The sequence below is a fragment of the Pantherophis guttatus genome, chromosome 3, assembly GCF_059756535.1.
Source record: "Pantherophis guttatus breed Tessera chromosome 3, ASM5975653v1, whole genome shotgun sequence".
NCBI lineage: Eukaryota > Metazoa > Chordata > Lepidosauria > Squamata > Colubridae > Pantherophis > Pantherophis guttatus.
In genome coordinates this window covers 151,997,587-152,014,295 of record NC_142065.1, presented here as the reverse complement: position 1 = coordinate 152,014,295, position 16,709 = coordinate 151,997,587, and the positions used below count along the sequence as shown (strand labels likewise).

General features: G+C 38.3%; 1 long non-coding RNA gene across 11 annotated transcripts in view; it reads right to left on the bottom strand.

Annotated features, from left to right (window-relative positions):
- Nucleotides 1-16,709, bottom strand: part of LOC117672539 (uncharacterized) — a 363,153-nt gene that overhangs the window by 50,678 nt on the left and 295,766 nt on the right. For 5 of the 11 annotated variants that reach the window (XR_015733298.1, XR_015733299.1, XR_015733318.1 and 2 more), the window contains one exon: nt 9,331-16,136. The exons of the other annotated variants lie outside the window; for them this stretch is intronic. This is a non-coding gene — a long non-coding RNA (uncharacterized LOC117672539). Of the gene's footprint in view, nt 1-9,330; nt 16,137-16,709 lie in introns of those variants that run through there. 11 annotated transcript variants of the gene reach the window in all.

The following is a 16,709-nucleotide window of genomic DNA, read 5'->3' as shown; positions in this document are numbered from 1 at the left end:
TGCCTGTAGTAGGTGGCATGAAAAATCATTTAAAAATCAATGTTTTCATTATAAATAATATCTAGAATTGCATTTCATAATTTATCTTTAGCCTTGGGTGTATCTTCTGTGACTAGTTTATGATCAAAATAAATCACAAATAAAGGGCAGCTTTTACTTCATTTCAATTTTATATATTAACCACTTGGGACAGGTTTCCATTGCCCGAGAATGCAACCTCCCACCTTGGAGGCCAGGAGGCCTCTGGCTGCAGACACCTCATAGCTTCAGCAGCTGGCCAAAGAAAGGCAACAACAGCTGGACTGCAGAGGCCTGGCCACTTGGAAGAGATTGAATTGAAAAGGGAGATAAAATTGGATACTGTTACAATAAAATAGAGAAAAATGGTACACTGTTATTTTTAGTTTGCTGACTCCTTAGTAGAGAAGAACAAAATGTTTGTCCCACAATTATGCATTTAATGACGAATGTCAATGAAATGTTTTGGGTTTTGTACCTGCGTACTCTTATCAAATTTGTGAACTGCTTGCATTCACACTGTTTACAAAGGGTTGGTTTGGGCCCAAGTTCGTGACTTAGATGTTAACATCTTGTCTTCCTTTTGCAGGATGAGGGGAACATATTGTCTATGGAGATTCTCAGTCATCTAGGTCATAGTTGTCCCAAAGGTGCTTTATTCAAGAGGCAACTTTTTCAAGAGGGGAACTGATGATTTCCAGATTCTCTAAGATTCTAACTTATTCCTTTGTGCTGGCTAAGCTTCTTAAGTTGATCCAAGTGGTCATAGATTTCCTGTTCTGTGAAAGTTCATCCATGAAAGTTCAGCTCATGAAAAGATTCTGAACAATCTCGTAAGCAAGAGATGATACATGGCAGTAGATCCACACTACTGCTATATTTGTCATTTACGTCACTTCATTAAAAAAGATGTTTTAATCTTCTAATGTGTTTAGTTTTATAGTTTTACTATGTTTTACATAGTTTTACTGTGCTTTTATATGTTGTTTTAACTTTTGATTAGGAGCTGCCCAGAGATGGTTAGAAGGTGAGTGGCTATATAAATAAATAAAGGTTTGCTCTCAGTAAACCATCTTGCTGGTTTTCTGAAATTGTTCTTCATAATTCTCCCTGCAAGAAAAGTTTTGGCTCACTGCTATCGTGGCTGATATTTTAGCATTCAAATCGGGTTCTGTTCTTAGATTGCTGGACTTGTGCTTCAATTCACCCATCCTTTGCACCCTGAGGTTTGAAGCTCCATCATAGAGCAAAAGTGCTCAGCAAATGGCTTGTAGAACAGTTCCAGGACAAAGAAGAAGGCAAATAATCTACATTGGGAGCCTCTTTCTTTTTCTATCACAGACCATGCTGAATAAGATGCTATTCGGTTTGAATCTGAGTAGGATTCTACTCAAGGGAAGAAAATATATACCCCTATTCTGTGACTAGTATAGCTACTAACTAATCCTTCCAGATGTGCCAAATTTTAGTGCAACTTTTTTATTTAATGCAACTTCTTTTAATTACCTTCACTTTGTTAATACAATGAGTGGCTAATGGATGTCTGTTAGGGCTTCCATCAAGACATCAACAAATGTTACCAAAAGGTTGACTTTAATTTGGGTTGTATATTTCCTCCCACGTGTGAGGCTCAACGGTTGTTGGCTTCTCTGCTAAATTTTGGCAGAGCGCTAGCACTATTTTGGTACTGAATAGGGCCTGGTGTGCATAACGAAAGACTTATTTTGCATGCAGAGATGGTTTGGACACTAGTCACATTTTTTTTTTTGCCCTTTTCCAACTCCTACTGGGGGAAATTTTTAAGAACTATGGGAGGTTCAAAAGCATGCATGCTACATTAAGCCTTTACTTGACTTAATATATTAGTGAGCTGATTTGAGGCCATCTGGGAATAAATATTTGCAACTCTCCATCACAAAGCGCTGCAATGGTTTTATTTACTGAAGAACTACTGAATTGAAAGTCCAGTCATATCTCTAAAATCCAAAGGGTTTTATTTTTAACTGATGTCATCTCAATGGTAGCTATATAACCTCTCTTGTTAAGAGTAGCCTGAAGAAAATCAATGTTGCAACATTACCCCACAAGTCTCGGTGGCAGGTCTGCATTTTAAAAACGGGAATTTCCTAAACAGAGCGGAAAAGTAGCGGAAAAGTAGGAATACTGTACTTTACTGTAGGTAAAGGTAAAGGTTCCCCTCACACATATGTGCTAGTCGTTCCTAACTCTAGGGGGCGGTGCTCATCTCCGTTTCAAAGCCGAAGAGCCAGCACTGTCCGAAGACATCTCTGTGGTCATGTGGCTGGCATGACTAAATGCCAAAGGCACACAGAATGCTGTTACCTTCCCACCACGTGCTTTCAAACTACTAGGTTGGCAGAAGCTGGGACAAGTAACAGGAGCTCACCCCATTATGCAGCACTAGGGATTCTAACCGCTGAACTGCTGACCTTTTGATCGACAAACTCAGCGTCTTAGCCACTGAACCACTGCATCCCTCCTGTACTGTACCTGCATGCAATAATATGTTGAGCTGAGCTACTGGACATAGGTTCAGAGGACAACAGTCTAAAAAATCCATACATTCAGCATTCACATTTAAAAATAAACACAAATAGGCAGAGGTGAAACAAACAAATCATCCCTGTAGTTGGCTGTCTCACTGGGGGGAATGAGTTTTTAGACTATGAGATATCTTGTCCTCTCTCTCCTGGTAGTGCCACTGCAGGCAGAGAGGGAAATGTCACCCGCAATAAGTAGATTTGATCAAGAAATCAACTCTCTTGGAAGACTAATCCCCCTTTTATTGAGATTGGCTATAATATCAGAATGTTACAAGTCTGATTGTGCTGCATCTCTTCCTCCTTATAAACCACTGAATCAACATGGTGTCTGCCTGAACACCTTCCAAACCTTATCATATTATTCCAGATTTTAAAAATGCTTCAGCTCCTTTAGTGACTAGGCAATGATTGTTGTGTATCTCCTTCAAGGTCATTTCCCTTTATCACTACAGAAAGCTTTTTTTTTCATCCTTCCATTGCTTCCTCTCCCCCCCCTCCCTCTAGAGAAAATCTAATAGAGAAAAATCTCTAGTATATTTTTTCCAATGTGGAACTCAATCTAGAAGGTCCAATCCCATTGACATTCTGGGCAAGCTGGTAGATATTACATAGGGTCAGGGGTGGGTTCTACTTACCTTTACTACCGGTTCGCAAACGGGCCGCACACGCGCTTTTCCACACATGCACAGAAGCGTTCTGATGATGTCGGGGTCGGTGGGTGGAGCCTCCCTCCGGTTTTACTACCGGTTCTATAGAACCGGTCCAAACCAGGGGCAACCCACAACTGCATAGGGTGATCATATGATCTTGGAGTGCTTGGCAACCAATCATAGGTACAGATAGTCCTCGATAATTGAGTCCAATTTTTTCTGTTGCTAAGTGAGGCAGTTGTTAAGTGAGTTTTGCCCCATTTTACAATCTTTCTTGCCACAGTTGTTAAGTGAATCAACACAGTTGTTAAGTCAGTAACATGGTTGTTAAGTAATTCTGGCTTCTTCATTGACTTTGCTTGTCAGAAGGTCGCAAAAGGGGATCACATGACCTTGGGACACAGCAATGGTCATAAATATGAATCAGTTGCCAAGCATCTGGATTTTGATGCCATCATCAGTGCGAATGCTGCAAAGGTTGTAACTGTGAAAAATTATCATAGATAATTTTTTTCAGTGCCATTGTAACTTTGAACAGTCACTAAATGAACTAAATTGAGCACTACATCTATCTATCTATCTATCTATCTATCTATCCATCCATCCATCCATCCATCCATCCATCCATCTCTGGGCCTGCAAATCCTGCATCACCAAATGACAAAGGAACATCCTGTAATACAATTGGGTTGTAAACAGAATTAAAAATGAAGGGGCCATGAACTCTTGTCTTATTTTGCTCTTCCACTGCCCATATTTCTTTTGAAATTGAAGATGCACAATGAAATCTAACTCACAGGGGCTGCTCAAATGTGCTCTTATTGATTTTCACATGGGCCTCTCTTTTCCGCAATGCAGATGTGCATTTTTCAAAGGAGTTTTAAGAAGCAGCTTTGATCTGCCTTGTTCACCGGACCAATATATACATTAAATGTAATTGCTATATAATGATTTGAGACACTAGAAAAAAATATGGTTAGCTTGGCTTCAAAGGACAGTTGGATTCTGAAAGCTCTTTTTGACCTTCCTCAGTTTAAACCATTTTCTGGAGTGGGAAAGTCAAAGGTCACCAATAGAAAACATTAGAAAAATTAGAGAGTGTTTCTATGAGTTATAGATTTTTTTTAAAGAGATTTTTCTCAAAGCTCTCAGTTTTAAAATAGCTAACACCAAATGCATTTAGCCCGAAGCTTTTAAAATTGTTGCAAGCTTTCAGAACAAATTGTTGTGCATTTGTAAATTAAGTCTGTTGGAATCCAACAATCCAGTTCTGGGTGTATTTTGTATCCAGTTCTCCAGAAAGTTTCAAAAATCCAGAAATAAAAAAAAACCTCTCTTAATTCTTTTCAAAAAAGAAACGCATTTACTGACTTTCCCTGTCCGTCCTTTTAGCTATTCATTCATTTAGCCTTTAGGTAGATGGCTTGCAAAGCCTGAACAGCCTTTTTCTAGCTTATGCACTGTTGGAAACAACCCACTCAGTCACCAGCAAACTCCAAGCATGACTTCATTCTTCAGACAAATTGCTGTGAAAAGGCTATACAGGAAAGAGGACTGTGGGTCTATTTTTAAACACACTGCCTGCCTCATAGCTCAAAACAGTGGTAAGAAAAGTTCAATCACTTGGGGCCTCAGTATATCCTTTTTCCCCTTTCGGCTCGGTTGCCAGAAAGCAAGTTCCTTTGTATGTGTGGAGAGTGGGGTGGGGGGGGGGGTTGGGGGGGGGAGAGACAGACAGAAATAATGAGGAGACAGATTCCATTTAAGCTGAATGGACAAAATCCAAAATAGATATTGAGGGAGGGGGGCTTTGTCCAGTTTTCTGTAGCTTTGTGAAACCAGCGAGTTTGTGCCTAATTCCGTGTGGGTGTAAACTTCTGAACTGTGGGTTTGGCAAATCAAAAATTTTGCATGTAATTTTAAAATGCAGGGTTTTTACAGCTTGTCCACACATTTGTGTTGTGTTGTGTTGATGACCTGGTTGTTTGAACGCAACCTTCCATTCTACAAAGTGTCTACTGGGAGGCTTGATAGTTTGATTATACTCCTAATTGGCATGCCTAGGAAAGAGAGCTATCATACAAAGCCACCAACCAGCTTCTTCGTGTAACCTCAGTTCCCTCAAACACTTCTGAATATAGGGAAACTGTTGGTCTTTGGAGAGGATTTTAAGTCACAAAAAAGATGCATTAAGTCTGCAGATTTTTACAGGCCCCAATTGCACCTTCAAGCTTCTGAGCTCTCTCTCCCCACATCCCAATGCCTTACTCAAGCCTATTGAGTAAGATCCTTGAACTATAGCACAGAGCGGTGTTTTTCAAATGTGGCAACTTTAAGATCTGTGGACTCAGGATTCCCCAACCATGGAATTCTGGAAATTGAAGTCCACACATCTTAAAGCTGCTAAGTTTAAAAAAATACCAGCATAGAGACTGATATACGGTAGCTTTTGAGCCAACGGGTTGCACAATCTTTCTACAGGGAAGTTTCTTATTATTGGAAGTTATTTTTAGTAGAAGTCACGAGTAAGTAAGCATGGTTTGCAAAACAGTGGAACTTGTAAGATGTTATCTCTGTCATTCCTGGAGATGTCCGTTAGACATCCAATTCATAGACACTATACAGGCAGTCCTTGACTTATGACCACAATTGAACCCAAAATTTCTGTTGTTAAACGAGACAGTTAAGTGAATATTGCTCCATTTTACCACCTTTCTTGACACAGTTGTTAAGTAAATCACTGTAGTTAGTAACATGGTTCTTAAGTTACTCCGGTTCTCCATTGACTTTGCTTGTCAATAGGTCGCAAAAAGTGATCACATGACCCCAGGACACTGCAACCGTCATAAATATGAGTCAGTTGCCAAGTGTCTGAATTTTGTCCATGTGACCAGGGGGATGCTGCAATGGTTTTAAGTTTGAAAAACGGTCATGTCACTTTTTTAAATATTGTAATTTCAAATGGTCACTAAAGAAACTGTTTAAATTAAGGATTACCTGTAAATGATATTTTTTTTCCTGAAAAATGCATGGCAAACTATTAATGGCATCCTGGCAGCCCCAAATAGAGCAAACAATACTAAATAAGGCAACCGGTTTGTATTCTGCAGACACTGGCAGTATTTATTTATTATTTATTTTATTTTATTCGATTTTTATACCGCCCTTCTCCTGCTGGACTCAGGGCAGTGCACAGCCAAAGATAAAAACAGCGCATACAAAATTTAAAATTTTAAAAGAATTAAACTAGTATTGGCCCAATAAAATTTAAAATATCCCAACTAAAACCAATTTAGCAATTAAAAATATCTAAGGGGGGGGGTCAAGCCAGCCCAGCTTGATGAAATAAAAAAGTTTTAAGGGCATGGTGAAAAGCACGGAGATCTGGGATCCTACGTATCCCCGGGGGCAGGTCGTTCCAAAGGACCGGTGCTGCCACAGAGAAGGCCCTCCCCCCGGGGGTCATTGTCTGGCCGACGGCACCCTAAGGAGGCCCTCTCTGTGGGAGCATACTGGCCGGTGGGAGACTACCGGTGGCAGAAGGCGGTCCCGTAAGTACCTAGGCCCTAAGCCATGGAGTGCTTTAAAGGTGGTAACCAACACCTTGAAGCGCACCCAGAAGACCACCAGGAGCCAATGCAGTTTGCGCAGGAGAGGTGTCACATGGTAGCGCCCCATTGCTCCCATAATCCCCCTCACGGCCACATTCTGCACCAGTTGGAGCCTCCGGGTGCTCCTCAAGGGGAGCCCCATGTAGAGAGCATTACAGTAGTCCAGGTGAGAAGTGACGAGTGCCTGAGTGACCGTGCGTAAGGAGTCCTGATCCAGAACGGGGCGCAACTGGCAAATCAGGCGAACCTGATAAAAAGCCCCCCTGGCCACGGCCGTCATATGCTCTTCTAAAGACAGCCGTGCGTCCAGGAGGACACCCAAGTAATCCTTTTGCACCTTAACCATCACAGTACAGGCTCAGATCTGAGTTTAAATCCATGTCCAGTCGTCTTTGAACTTCGTTGTTTTAATAGATTGCTTGAAAATGTCTCCACTGGTTCTTCATCTCCCAGATCTTCTTGGTGAACCAGGAGAGGCTGCTTGGGAAAAATCCTATCAAGCAGTTTCATAGCCTCTAGGATTCCAAGGTGACTAATTGCCTGACTGACCTGTTGGGAAATTCCCCCACTGCCCAATAGAAACCAGCTGAATCCATAAACTGCCTGGGGTGGATCATCTTGATGGATCCAACCTCCTTATGGAAGAGAGCATTGGCCATAAATTTCAAAGTAATTTGAAATTACAGATAGTGAAGGAAGGGTGTTAATGCCATTCATCCTCAGGTCACATACTAATTGCTTTGAGGTAAGATCTAAATGGAAGTGGATACATTTCTCTTTGTCCTGTTATATTTTTCAATAATATTCTTTGGACCATCTGCAAGACTCAAGGATCAAAAACATTGTTCTGCAGGATTCTACTCATTATTAATGAGACAGGTACAATGGTGGGGAAAAGTCAAATTCTTGGGCATTTCAATGTGGGTACCTCAGCATTCAGTGCTGTCCCTATTGTCTTTAGCATCTTCATGAAGCCACCAGGAGTAAACATCCATCAGTTTGAACTGCAGTATCATTAATATGCTGATGATACCCAGTTATATGTGCCCCTGAGCAGAAGTCTTTATCTGGTGCCTAGAGGCAGAGGGATTGGATGTGGTGGAATAGATTCAGATGATTGTCAGCAAGTCAAAGTAATTGGTAATACAGAGAACCTCAAATACCATGAATGTTTCATCTTGGAACATTCTTGACAGATTACACTTCCTTTGTATAAGTCATTTTTTTTTCCCTTCTAGAGTCATGGATCACCATCTTGTGTCAATTCTGGAGCTGAACATCCATCTGGAATTTCTCTTGGAACAGAATATCAGGATGATAAAGGCAACAAGGATGATCTATCAGATAGTAGATGGATCTGCCACTTCATAATTTTTAAATAAAAATTTCAATAAGGATGTGCTTTGGGAAAGGGAAAATATTTTGATTTTGCCCATTTTCTGTGAACTTCTCTGAAAGGGTTTCTCATCTAGAGGTAAGGAGAATAAACTGAGATATTGAATGAGAAAATTCTTTGACATCTTTGCAGTTGATTGAGGTGACTGAATAGTAGAATTCTTCAGAAAATGCATGGGAAAAAATAGATTTCAGTGTCTTTAAATAGGTTGAAATATGTAAGTTTTAATGATCTTCAGCCCACCTCCTTGATGAGTAGAACAGTCAATGTTCATCTTTTTTCATTGAAAATAATGCTGACAGGCTGTTGAATTTCATCTGTAATGTTATATTTTTATCTCCAAGCCTGTTCAACCAAATTTTCAGGAGAGAAACTTGACGTGCATTAACAAGGCTGGCTGAATGAACCCCCCTCTGGTTTAATCAGATGCAAATATATTCATTACCATAGTGGTAGAAGCAGCTGATACCTATTATTTAATGAATTTTTAAGAATTCAAAACTATTAAGCAGTCATCCCTTTAATGTGATTGACATTTAACACAATATGGAGACCGTGGGTTTCTGCTCTTACTCAACAGGTATTTCAATTTACTGTTTTTCCAGGTGTGAATATGGAAGAACTGACTTCCTCCACACAGAAATTGGTAGTCTTTGGAAATCTGCTTGGTTGTAATTAGCTGAATCATGGTTTACTGAATTTACCCAATTACCTGGATTTGCACAATACACCCAGCTATAATCTAACAAATCGTAATTTAGCCTAGTCAGTTGTACAAACTTGGGGAAACTTTAGAGGTTTGGGCAAATATTTTCTAGCCTAATGCCTCTTTATCTGTTAGAGAACAACTGCCATCATCTAGTCAGCACCACCAATGTCCATTCCTGGGGTGATAGCAGAAATTGTATTTCAACATAGTTTAGTGAGTGAGTGAGTGAGTGAGTGAGTGAGTGAGTGAGTGAGTATATGGCATAAATTATATGGATAGTAGCAGTAAACATGTATGGTCAATTTTGTAAAGGATAAGAGATTCAAGAAGTTATATACTAAGTTACAATTGCATGTTAAAATATGTTGGTTCATAAAAATAAAGTGTTCTATATTTTAATATCTAGGCCATTTATCCAGCTAAGCACAGTATTTTTTAATTTGCACATATTTAATGGGAAAAGAAAGGGCTGGTACAGAAATGGTTTAAAAGTCTAGCTTAGGATATATTGCAGTCATTTTACTTTAACAAGAATAAAAATACAAAAAACCCAATTATAATTATCCTAAGTTATAATAGAACATTAAAAGAGGACTGAAATATAACTATTTTAATAGTATCATATTCAAACGTGAATTACCTCAGCATTTCATAGCTTAAACATCTTTCTAGAAACATGAATAGACAGACAATATGTTCTGCCTCCAAGGGCAATACAAGATGCCCATCTTTGCCAGCACATGCTCATCCCTACATACTAACTCCACATTTCTCCATCCAATATTACATAGCCAAAAGTTCCCATAAACTGTTATATAATTTATTTTAGGCAGCAAATCCGTAAGTTGAATTGAGTTACTAGTCAAATCATACAGCAAAATATTTCATAGCTGTTTCATGCTTTTACATCGTTTACTTATATGAGCAAGGTTGACAAGAGGCACTTCACTGCCTAAAGCAATGGATTAAATGGTGTCCCTTCTCCATGCCCCATGCAGGAGCTGATTGTATTGGGAAGTAATATCATGGCCATTTCTACCATACCTTAGTACTATTACTACAGCCGTGTCGGGAGAGCCAAAGTGCTTCCGGGTTGAAAAGATTGGACAGTGACATCATCGTTACCTAGTAGTTGGCTGTTCCTTTCTCATCCCTGTTAAGTTACTCATTGAAGTGGTACCCATTAATTTATTGCATTAATTGCAATCGCCCATTTTCAAACAGCTGGGTTGGCAGAAGCTGGAGTGTGTGACAGGCGCTCACCCCATCCCGTGGCAGCAACCAGGTATCAAACACGAACCTGCTGATCATCAGCCCAGCATCTTAACCTTGTGAACTACTATGCTCCTCTTACCATACCTTGGTTTTAGTTTGGTCTGTCCCGATTCACTAGGCAGAATCTTCCCTCTGAGGAATTAGGAAGACCAGAACTGCAGAGAAGGGAATTCTCCAGAATATGACTGATGAAAGTCAGCAGCAGACAAATTACTAACCCACATCTTGGTTTATAATTCAAGGTAAATAGTTATGGACCTAAGAGTCAACAAAGAAAGTCTTATGCTAAGGTTCCCCCTTTAAAGCAAAATAAATTTAGCACTGCCCTGTTTTTTGCTTGCGCTTTGAGTTATAAAATTGGCTATTGTAAATAAATATATTGTCTTAAGCATAAAGGATTTATGTTTTTTTAATCTTCATCTGTCCATTCTATGAATTTTTTTAAAAAAAATCCATTTAAATATCAGCATTTTTGAAGTGAAGAAAGAGTACTCCTTTATTTTTAAATACACTACCCATTCATAAAAAACACGTTAACTTCTCGACCATTCATTATGTAATGGAAGTCCCTAATCACAGAAATTATATCTGATAATTAGACGATGCAGCATGACTCAACAATTGCTGTTTTAGATACAAGTACTGTATCTATATCCAGTTCTAGTTTTTACATCTAATTATATTTGTTAGGGTTTAAGACTCCTTCCTCCACTTCAAAAATAGTTTATATATGGAACACAGCCAAATTGATAAAGTCAGAAGGCCTGTAAGTTGGAATTGCTACTTAGACAACTGCTTATAAGCTCAAGTATGATGGGAAAACATTTAAATGAAGCAACTCTTAAGGATTGGTTGCCTACTCAGAAACAGTACCATGTCAAGTTAATAGCACACAGGGTAGGAAGGGGCTGCATAATTGAACTAAACCTACTTGGCTCCTCATTTCAATTCTTTTACAGGTATACTGCCACTATTCACAGGGAAATGGGATGCACTAAATATGCCAATCGGATTTATGATACACTTTGAACATAATTTCTTTATGCTGCCTTGGATTGTAAATATTCTGATTTAAGGGTCCTGCACATTTTCCCCTTTTCTATATACCTAAACTGAGTTAGCTGAATTCCTATTTTTAAAGAGTGGGTATTTGATCATATAGGAGCTTCTGCTTATTACAAAGGAAATTTGCCTCTCTTGGCTAATGAAAAAAAAAATCTACTCTCATTTTAGAAAAGCTATCTTGAGAATGAATATGTTAGTCTTTTAGCAGGGAGAGAGTCGGGAAATTGTTTAGTATCAGAAAATAAGAGATATACCTGTTCCTCAAGTTAAGATTTACATTTTTTAAAAAAACAGTGAAAATATTCTCACAAATTCTCAAATGAGTGCTTGCTTGCTTTTTTATTTATTTAAGAAAATTTCTATGGCTGCCCAACTCAATCTCAATGACTCCAATCAGTTTACAATGATAAACATCTAATATAAAAACAATAAAAAAGCAATATCCCCCCATCTCTCGCGTGATAACATTCAATCAAATAAGCCACTTGATGGGCTCCATTCCACTCTGGGTTCCCCAGGCCTGTTGACAAAAGCCTTGCAAAAGAGTGTCAAAGTGGGAGCCAATCTTATTTCCATGGGGATGCTGTTCCATAGAGAGGGAGGAATATGGAATATTCCCATAGGGAATACAAACATTCATGAAGGTCTGAGGAACAATGAGAAAACATTCAAAATCCAGTGTCTCTATGTTGGCATTCATTGTGGGACGTCTAAATGTATCTAATTATCAACAAAGGGAAAGTAGATAATATAAAATTGCTGCTTCTCTTCCTCCTTCCCCTTATACTGAACCTCGGTGGTGCAGTGGTTAGAGTGCAGTACTGCAGGCTACTTCTGCTGAATGCTGGCTACCTGCAATTTGGCAGATCGAATCTCACCAGGCTCAAGGTTAACTCAGCCTTCCATCCTTCCAAAACGGGTAAAATGAGGACCCAGATTGTTGGGGGCAAGAAGCTGACTCTGTAAACTGCTTAGAGAGGGCTGTAAAGCACTATAAAGCAGTATATAAGTCTAAGTGCTATTGCTATTGCTATGCTACTGAAACAAAAATTTATGTAAATTGTTTTTGGTAAATATGCACATATCTAAGTAAATTAATGCATACTGTATGTTTGTGTGTGTGTGTGTGTGTGTGTGTGTGTAGTTAGATGATAGATGATAGATAGATAGATAGATAGATAGATAGATAGATAGAGATAGTTGTACAAACTTGTCTCACCTTCTAAAATTCAGTAAAACAACATTTCATAAAAATTAGTTTCTGTATTTCTTCTCTTGCAATATAATCTTGTAAATGTCTACAAAGGAGGCAGATCAATATTATTCAGTCAATACTGTTCCCAGGCAAGTGAAATAAATTTGTTTATTTTAAACCATACTTTTCTTATAGATGTTGAAAGTTATTCAAGACTCTTCTGTTTTCTTCTATGATTCTACATGGTAGGTTGGGTCAAAAAAATACTGACCAGCCCAAAGTCATTCAGTGAGCTTCTATGCTTGAGAGATCTCTTGAATATAGGTCATCACAGTCCAGCAACTTAATCCCTATACTAGTTGTATCTAAGCAGCCAATCAATGTAAATATGATTCCATCATTGTAAACATCTTTATTACAGTTTAATTTCTGTGATAGATTCCATCAAATAAGAAAACATTTCTGGTGTCTTTGAATTGACCACATTAGCTGCCCTATACTGAGCTGTTAAAAAGCTCAGTAAATTAAAAAGCTGTGTAAATTAAAAATGCTTCCACTGTTGCAAACTTGTTAGACCAAATTCAGTTGAAGTTGTGAAAAATCCTTAAAATAATTGACACATAATTGATTTAAAGCCGCTATCTCAGCTTCTCACTAATACAGATGTTAAAGTAATACAATATTGAATTATATACCAAAATTTTGGAATCTGACTATGATGAACTACCGTTGTACTGTACTGTACAAAAGTGTACTGTATTGTACTGTACTGTACTGTACAAAAGTGGCCAAAAGAATCATATTAAAAAATTGCAAAAAAGTATACAGTATTATCCCAGATATTAAGTTTCACTCTTGGAAATGGGGTATTATTATGTAAATTTTTCTTTTTCTATCTTTTGTTTCTAACTATATGGTATTATATGATATATTTTATAAATCTTGACTATAACCTAAATCTGTATCTTTAGTTTTCACCATAACTCTAATCCTTTAATGTTGTAATTTCTTAAATTTTGTTAAAGGTCTTTAAGAGCTTTAGCAATGTCTTTATTGTTTGATATTCTGTTTATATTTTATAATCTTATACAAATAAAATAAAGTCATTGTGAATTGTTTCATTCTGTAATTGTTTTCCATTTGATAATATAACATATTATGATTCTTTCTAGTTATCACCTCATAATATAACAAAATCAATATGAGGTCCCTTTTTTAATATTATAATATACTGTGGCTCAAATTCTGTTTTACCACATAACTTCAGCCATCATTGTCCCCTCTATTTTGCCCTGAAAAGATCATTTCCTTGTCCCATTTTACTTCAAACTCCACTGACGCAAACAATTACAAAACAGATAAGGATCTGGGGTGCTGTACATGACTACAACATAGTTTTCAGTGAAAATATTCATTAAATTATCTGAAGTTTGGAAAATGCATTAAAAATTATTCCTTATTCATTTAATTTCCAAAACTGTTTCATAGGCAATGGACTTACATGACGAGGTTACAAAGTAGGAAGAGAAAAACAATTAAATGGAAGCTTGATACTTGGCAACTAAACACAAAATGTTTCAAATATTCCACCAGCATTAATGTTCTTTATTCTAACCCAGTTTAACATAGACCATAATTCATTCCCTACAGCCATATTTCAGGATAACATTCCAGGTGAAGAGTTTCAAATGATCTAACTGAAATATAATGATTTGCTTTTGTACCTTTAATAAAAGTTTGAACTAAAAAGAAAACGAAGGGTTCACAGCAAGAGCTTTAGAGCCTTAGCAGAGTCTTCGTAAGCACATTTGGTTTAATACTTAAGTGGTTTTTCACCATTTTCTAGAGTAAAGTGTCAAAGGCTTTCCACAGATACTGTTTCTAGACTGAAATAACGTTGTCCATTTTCGGGGTTTTAAAAAAAAAACAGCATAAGTGTTAGACTGAAGATTTTGTTGCAAGAGAGCAACAAAATGTTGTTTATTCAGTATGGGGGTCCACAAAGAACTATGTCACCTTTAGAGTACAATAGAGGTTCTGGCAATGTCTATACTAGAGGTGTGGGGAGGAGAGATGGCATCGGGGGTACACATCTCCTTTGGTGCTAACAATGGACACCAGAAATCCCAAGGGTCAACTTTCCCCCTTCTCTCCCAATGTTTTCATTAGTATGGAAAATAATTGGAAAAACATGTCTTCTGTCAATTTACTTATTTATTTTAAGCAATTTATATAGCTGCCCATTTCATTTCTTTTTTTCCCTTTTCTCGGCCATAGCGCAAAAAATGGGATGGAAGTTTCTCTGCATTGATAGTCCCATGGTAAAGTTAGCTACTCTCTTCATCTTCACTGTGGGGCTGCTGGCTGCAGCTCTTCTCCAGCAACCCTATGGTGCTGTTGTGAAGCTGTGGGCATCTTCATTAGGGGGCTGCCAACCACTTCTGCAGCATTGCTATAGCAAAGCTGTCCATAGTGAAGCGGGTGCCCATGGTTTCATTACAGGGCTTCTGCAGTAGAACTATGATCTGGCAGCTTTGCAGGAGAACATTCTATAAGGTATAGGTTTGCCTATCCAGTCATGTCCGACTTTAGAGGGTGATGCTCGTAGACAATGGAGCCAGCATTGTCTGAAGACATTTTAGTAAGAGCCAAGGTGGTGAAGTGGTTAGAGTGCTGTACTGCAGCTACTTCAGCTGACAGCTAGTTCAGCAGATCAGCGGATCAAATCTCACCGGCTCAAGGTTGACTCAACTTTCCATCCTTCTGAGGTGGGTAAAATGAGGACCCAGATTTTTGGGGGCAATATTCTACTTAGTATACTGTCTTTGTTGTAAGCCGCCCAGAGTCCTTGGAGAGTGGGCAGCATAGAAATACGAAAAATAAACAAACAAACAAACAAACAAACAAACAAACAAATAAATAAATTTTCTGTGGTCATGTGGCTCGCATATCTATACACCAAAGGTGCACAGAATGCTGTTACCTTCCCACCATGGTACCTATTAATCTACTTGCATTTGCATGCTTTCGAACTGCCAGATGAGCAGGAGCTGGGGCAAAAAATGGGAGCTCAACCCATTGCATAGCACTCGAGCCATTCAGCTGACAATCTCAGCATCTTTAACAATTGAGCCATCATGCTCCCTGAACATTGTACACTTATGGCAACATTCTACAGCAAAGTCATAGAGGTGAACAGCAGTACCAAGGTGTGGAGGGTACTGTAAACCATAATACTTTTTTTTAATACCACAATCAGAAGTCAAGGAGTGGAGGCTGCCCTTTTAGTAGCCAGAGCCAAGTTGAAGATGAGTTTGTGGTTTCATGTCCTTAACCTGAATGGGGCTTCCTCATGCCTTGGTATGCAGTATGTGAGGCTGAGTTCATAATACAAACTACCTGAGGTAGATAAGCTCACGGTTTCTTTTCTCTGCTCCTGTCAATGTGTTTCATAGACTGCTAGGGAAAGACAAGGGGAGAGAATCTTTTAACATGTCTTCTGGTTGACCAAAAGATTCTCCTTTGTTTACTTGCTTTTAATGTACCAGAGGAAACAAGTGATTCTTTTCATGTATCCATTAAAAGTCCTGTTCAATTGTTTTGCTTTATTCTCCTTTGTTTTCCCATACCAATATCCAGAACATGGTCAGAACCTGCAAAAGAATGTAGAGTAGGAGTTAGAATGGCTACACTACTGCACACACAAAAACACATAATACATAGACCAGGGGTGTCAAACTCATGTCGTCACGGCAGCGTCAGGTGATGTATTGGGACTTTTTCCCCCTTCGCTAAACCGGGCGTGGGTGTGGCCAGCACGTGACGCATCTGCACATGACAGCTCTGACATAGACAAACTGCCCATACAGAGATGATTAAATCATCTCTTAAAATTTTCTGCTTCTCATTTTTTTCTTACATATTAATAATAGTCTTTTTCTAAATTTATATTTAAGAAATGTATACACCCTATCAAAGAGAGCAAGTTTTATTGTCTAGATAAAATACTCTTTTCTCAAAATGTATCTTAGCAAGTTATGAAATTATCCAATCATTTCAATGATCAAAATGATCAGGACATTTTGTCAAAGTTTTTTTCCCCATCTTGAATCTCAACCTTCATGATCAAGTGTGCTGTATATTATATATCACTGTTTTCCTTTTTTCACAGTTATTCCTATATTGGCAATATATAAAGTTCATTTCTGATCATTGTGAACACGTTA